The sequence below is a fragment of the Hypomesus transpacificus genome, chromosome 17, assembly GCF_021917145.1.
Source record: "Hypomesus transpacificus isolate Combined female chromosome 17, fHypTra1, whole genome shotgun sequence".
In the NCBI taxonomy this organism is placed as follows: Eukaryota; Metazoa; Chordata; class Actinopteri; order Osmeriformes; family Osmeridae; genus Hypomesus; species Hypomesus transpacificus.
Genome location: NC_061076.1, coordinates 4,676,435 through 4,682,706, shown reverse-complemented (window position 1 = coordinate 4,682,706; position 6,272 = coordinate 4,676,435).

Sequence of the window (6,272 nt, the reverse complement as noted above, 5' to 3'; positions counted from 1 at the left end):
GACAGAAAGAGAAAGAGAGTGATGAACAGACTGAGATCATGTGTGAGACAGTGTAAGATGAAGGGAGAGAGAGAGAGAGAGAGAGAGATGAGGAGATAAAGAGAGAGAAAGAAAAAGAGAAAAAGAGAGAAATGGTAAAGGTAAGTCTGTATGGAGATAAGGAAATAGGTCAGAGAGTTAAGGTGACTCCAGGGCAGGTCATGTGATGGTAAGGTGCACTTTGATTCGTCCACCATCCAACACAAATGTTCCATTCCTTCTCCCGGGGGGCCAGCAAAACAAACAGCATGTTCTCTGCAAACAGAGCTGGACACTCCTACATTCTCCTGTAAAGTGCTTTTTACTCTTTAGTTCCTTCTTCCCTCCTCTCCTCTCTTTCAATGGAAAAACTGAAGATTTTCACATTGCCATGAAGGACTGTGACTAGAATACTCTCCTCTCCTCTCCTCTCCTCTCCTCTCCTCTCCTCTCCTCTCCTCTCCTCTCCTCTCCTCTCCTCTCCCTCTCCTCCCCTCCCCTCCCCTCCCCAGCAGAGTCAGCAGTAAGAGAAGCTTAACAGGCCCCGGTCCTCGTCATGTTCTTCATGAGCCGTGACTAGAACAGCTTTTACAGCACCTGCAGCACACCCTCTGATCCCACTGACACCTCTGTCCCAATCACGCACGGCTCATGCACACGCCCGCCCCTGCTACCTGCCTCCTCACGTCACACACACGTCACACTCGAATGCACACGCACACACAAACATGGACAGACGCAGACACACACGCCCAGGAAAAGGACAGTGTGACCCGAGTCGTCTTTACGGGAGATCACTCAGACCATCCCAATCCCTCACAGGAAGGACGACCACACCATTGACACCCATGTGCAAACACCAGTCCCGTCTACCTCCTTATTCCTCTATTGTCCCCCCAGTCCCATCACCCTACCACCAAGACACAGCACCACCTATGTTCAGCCCATCACTCATGACCAGGGCCAATCAGCAAGCAGAAATCCAATAAAGGCCCAAGCCAGGATCCATGTCTTAATTACAGGAAGTGGAAACATTGGGATTGGAGACTACAACTGCCAACACGCATAGCAGACCCGGTACAGATGCATGGGCACTCCGGACTAATTGCACATACTGTGATTAAATCATTTGACTGTATTTAAGCGTATTAGTCTAATAGCCCATTTTCGAAGGACAGACGTATGCCAGAGAAGATGTACATAATTGAATGATTTGGGATTCGGTAGTGGGGACGAAGGAAGAAAAACCTCTGCACATTTTCTAGAACAATTCCTTCCCATAGTTTGCTCATTATGCTCAGTCAATGAGAGCTTTGTCATGGCTATGGCCAGGGGGCTGGGACCAGCAGTCCCTGGTTACAGGAGTGATGCGTTTCCTGGAAGGGGGAGGACAGGAATGATGCGTTTCCTGGGAGAAGGGGGAACAGGAGAAGTGCATTTCCCAGGGGCAGATGGGGTCAGGGGGTCAGAGATGAGGCAGGGAGATTCCCGTACCTGCCGTGTCCTCTGTCAGGGCCCAGGATGTACAGTAGACAAAAAAAGGAGTGGCCTTTCATTGGAGGAGATTAACACAGTCTTGTCCAGTACAGTGCACTTGTAGTGTACCGTCAAACACTTGTAGGGTGCTACTCTTCAACAAACTACGTGCCGAGTCACATCAAATATTGTGGTTTTCTGAATGGAGGGAGCTGAGACGTTTTTTACTCAGCGACGGTGATGGTGCTAAGGATCGATGACGAGAAGGATGTTAACGCTAAAGAAAGTGGAAGAGGCGTGACACAACTGTGATGTTAAGCAGATACGGATGAAGGATGATGGATGACATTCTGGGGCCTGGAGCCTGCGGCGGAAGTGCGGATGATCACCCGGCAGAACACATCAGGACATCCCGACATGTGGTGGGGTTCAAAGGTGGAGCAACCCCCGCCCGCCCAGCCCCCCCCCCCCCCCCCCCCTTCCCCCCCTCCTGAGCAGCACCCCCGCACTCCTGCACACAGGAAGTCCACACACACACAAACACACATGGGCCAAGAAACACACTCACTGTCACTGCAACCGTCCCTTGGAAACAGCCGTGTTCTGGGCCCGGTGGTGAGCGAGCGCTCATAAACACGACCACCCAGGGAGATGCTGCGAGTCGGCGGCTGTTTCCCTCTGGAGAACGGTCACGTCCTGTGACCTGACCTACAGACCTGGGGCTGTGGCTACACACTCCTCACACACACACACACACACACAGGCACAGAGCCACCACGGAGGGGAACTAGGATGATGCTATTTTGGACAGGGGGTTTTCATGCTATGAGATACAGTTTGAACACTGATGCACAGTATATGCCACAGGATAGAATATCGGTCTTCAATTGTACTGGGTAACATGTAGAAAGTCAAAACCATCGCTAGTGCATGTATCCCATTATCAAAGAGATGGAAGTTAAAGACAAATACAGATGAAGTAAAAAAAAAAACAGACTGATTCAAAGCACCCTCACTGGTGGCAGATTTGACCAGTCGTCATGGTGACAAGTATCATTGGATGCACGGTTCCCCTTTATCTCATCCTAACATGCAAATAAGCTGTGACAGGTAGACGGAAAGGAGGAAGTGCACAGTGGCAGTAAACTAGCCCCAGGTGTGCGGCAGGGATGTTCACATCAGCACACAGTGTCCCTGATAAGTAGGTCAGGCCAGAAGGCAGGGTTGGTCTACACTGGGCTGGGCTTGTTGGATTGGACTAGACTAGACTATGCTGGGCTGTGCTGGACGAGGCTGGGCTCACACCAGGGCTAGGTTTCGATCTATTTCTAGGTCTAGGTCTGGAAGTGGTGCTGGGTCTGAGGGGTCAGCACAGTGAGTTTAGTGCTATGAAGCATGTCAGAGCACTCCCATTATCTGAGACACGTGGAGCAGATAGAGAAGTACTTACGTGATTTATTTACATACTGCATGGAAGACCAGCTAGGGGAGAGTTTATTATTGTTTGTTGTGGCCCACATTTGTGTTCCAGATAGTCTTCAAACAGTAGACTCCCTCGTAAACAAACACAGCGAATCAGCCCCGCAGCTGGGACTGGAACGCGGACCGTCCAAACACAGACCCCAAATATTCTGTCAGCCTCCACAACCTTCCCCCAACGGCGGCTTTCAACCCAACCCATCAGCCGTCCAAAACGACGTGAAAGAGAAATGAGATGGACAGAGCGTTGATTATGTGTGCATGTGTGTCCAGGCGTCTGAGTGATGGTGGCTGGCACACTATCAGATGGACTAACAGACAGGAGCCTGTTCAGGCTGGCACGCTCTGAGGAGCTGGCCTGTGAATGACCCCCGGTCTCTGGGTCTGGGTCAGCGCCCCAGCGAGCAGAGAGAACACATTTACAGATCTCAGATGGACAATGTACTTTTGGGAAACGCGTTGATTGTTCGCTTGCGGTCCAACCCGAAGAATAACCAGGCCACTTTCGAGGGGACAGGATCCTGAATGCTGTTGGTGTCTGGATGCCCTCATCTTCAGGGAGATGATCCCGTGCCAAGCAGGCAGACAGGGTGCCAGGGCCAGAACAGATGTGGGGGACACCTGTAGCCTGCCGTCAGTGGCTGGGAGCTCTCTGGAGCAACGGGACAGAAGGGTCTGTCTGGGACAACACAGATGTGGAGGGGTGACACAGGCCGGCCATTGTGGGGATCGCTCCACTCACTCGCATGCGACACGCGCACATGCACACACACACAAACCCGTGAACACACTCACAAACCCGTGTACACACTCACACACACTGATTTTCTATCTTGGTATGTCTCTCTCTCTCTCTCTCCCTCCCTCTCCCTCTCACACACACATACACACGCCTAATATGAAACACTCTCAGTTTCACGTTGATTATTGTTCAACGGGGACGTCAGCTGTTGTGTTCGAGAGAGGGAGCGTGCAGCCGATAACACTGGTGGTGACCGAGGCTACGGCACGGCTAGCAGTGCCTGCACACGGGCACCTCCACTTTGCATCCAGCTGTCATAACTCCAAAGATAAACAGCTTGCACGAATGGCGTTCATTTGCAAGGAAAATCCACCAAACCCATTCCCACAGCCTTTGCGTGGTTCACAGACTGACACCCCATTACTACTTTCCACGTTATTTTTGGCATTTATCACGAACATCATCGTTGCTCTACACAGCTGCCCGAAGAAAGCTAGGGGAGTATTTCTGGTGAGATTCAATACAGCAAACTCATTTCACTCCCTTCTAAATGAATTTATGAATCACCGACGACGGCTGCTATTTTCAACGTAATTATTTTTCAAATCAAATCATCAGAAATAGAAAGGCGTGTGTGGTCATAGTGCCAGTGATAGACATGATGCCCTCTGCACCACTGGCCAAAACACTGTTGATGTGGTAGAGAAGAGAGACGTCAGCTGGCTTCAAATAGATGCAGATACAAAGTGATGGAATCTCGTCGGAAGGCTTGAAACTTTGCTCATCTGCCAAGACTTTCCCAGGCCACAGAACCCCTTAACTCAATTTCTGTCAATACCCAGGACAGCACCAGAGATGGAAGCGATTTAGCCTTGACTCCGCTGATTGATTTATCATATTACCAAGGAGCCCATTGAAGCAGGATGACCTTTGAGAGTCTTTTGCAAATGAGAGGGCCCAGGGGATTCGTATATTGGCAAAAAAACACATGGAGTATGGAGGTTAAGGGAGGGAAAAACTAGATAAACCGGAGAGGAAAGAAGTCTTAGTGAGGAATAGAGAAGGTAGGGTAGGAGAAAGCAATAGAAGCATGAGAGAAATGGTGTCGGCAAGATGAAGTGATCCAGATCAGAACCGAGTCCGGAACATTTTCTGAAAGTCGGAGAACAAGGGTAAAGGGGTGGGTGGGTAGTAACGGCATTCCTTCACCGCTCAGCATCCATTCTCCAAATGCAGATGTCAGATATCCCCTCCTCTCCTCCTCTCCTCCATCCCTTCATCCCTCCATCTCTGATCTACCCCACGGTTGATGTATTCATCTGACATGCTGGACTAACAATGGTGTCATTCATGTTCCTGGCCGTAGACCCCCCAGCCCTCTTGCCCCCTGTCCCGGCCCCCTCCTCCAGGCAGAGAGAGGGCTGCCTGAAGGCTGGGGTGGGGGGTGGGTTGAGAGGGGGGGCATGGAGGAACCCACAGGAAGCCCAGACTTTGCACCAGACTACACAGAACAGGCAGCTCTCACGAAACATGATAAAAAGAGAAGAAGCCACAGACATGTCACACATGTGGCTCGCTACAAAACATGGCAGCCACTTGTGTGGGGCTTGTCTTGTCTCCAGGAGAGCTGGTGGTTCTGGCTGTGATGTGTCTTTACGTTTGTCCCTCCTATGTTTCCTGCCAGCCCTGAGGAAGTCCACACATAGCAGCCATGTATGATGAACTGATAGCTTTATACTGTACCTCACCCAACACTCCATGTCCATTACTTTGACCGTAAGCAATTCTTGTCAATAAAGTAGGGCTCTGCGTCAATTATAGCCGGGTTGAAACAGTAGGTTGACTGAGATAGTAGGCCAGAAAACTCAGAAAGCCTCCGTACGTCGCACACTTTAGAAGTCAGTGAGGTCACCCGGTGTGGGGGGAGTCAGCAACATCTGAAAGTAATCTTTGTAGGACCCCTGTGTCATATAAACTTATATCAGAACAAGACCAAACATGCTCTGCTCAATCTGTCACGGATTGATGTGGAGAAGTCACCTCATGTAACAGATAATTTCCAGGTGTCTTCTGGAGCAAGTACGCTTGGACCGCTGTGTTTCAACCAGTAGCTGGCAGTTCACTTGAACTGTTTTTCGGCCTTGTTAGGTGGAGGGGGGGGGGGGGGGGGTAGATCACAGCGTGGTGCAGCTCAGAGTGTGGGAGGGGGGAATGTGCTACGGAAAACGAGGGAAGGAACCAGAGGGAGCGAAGGAGGAGGAGAAGGGAATGACAGCATGCACATGTGGAGGGGGCGCCCAGGGGTCAGGGCCTCTCTCTCTCTCTGTCTCTCTTTCTCTCTCTCTCTCTCTCTCTCTCTCTTTCTTTCTTTCTCTCTCTCTCTCTCTCTCTCTCTCTCTCTCTCTCTCTCTCTCTCTCTCTCTCTCTGTTTATCTTTTTATTTGCATCTCTGCTATTTGCTGTTGTGTACTGTATATCACATTCTCGTTGTTATGCTTATGTAAACCAGAGACATACAACTCCCTCCCTCCCTCCCTCCCTCCCTCCCTCCCTCCCT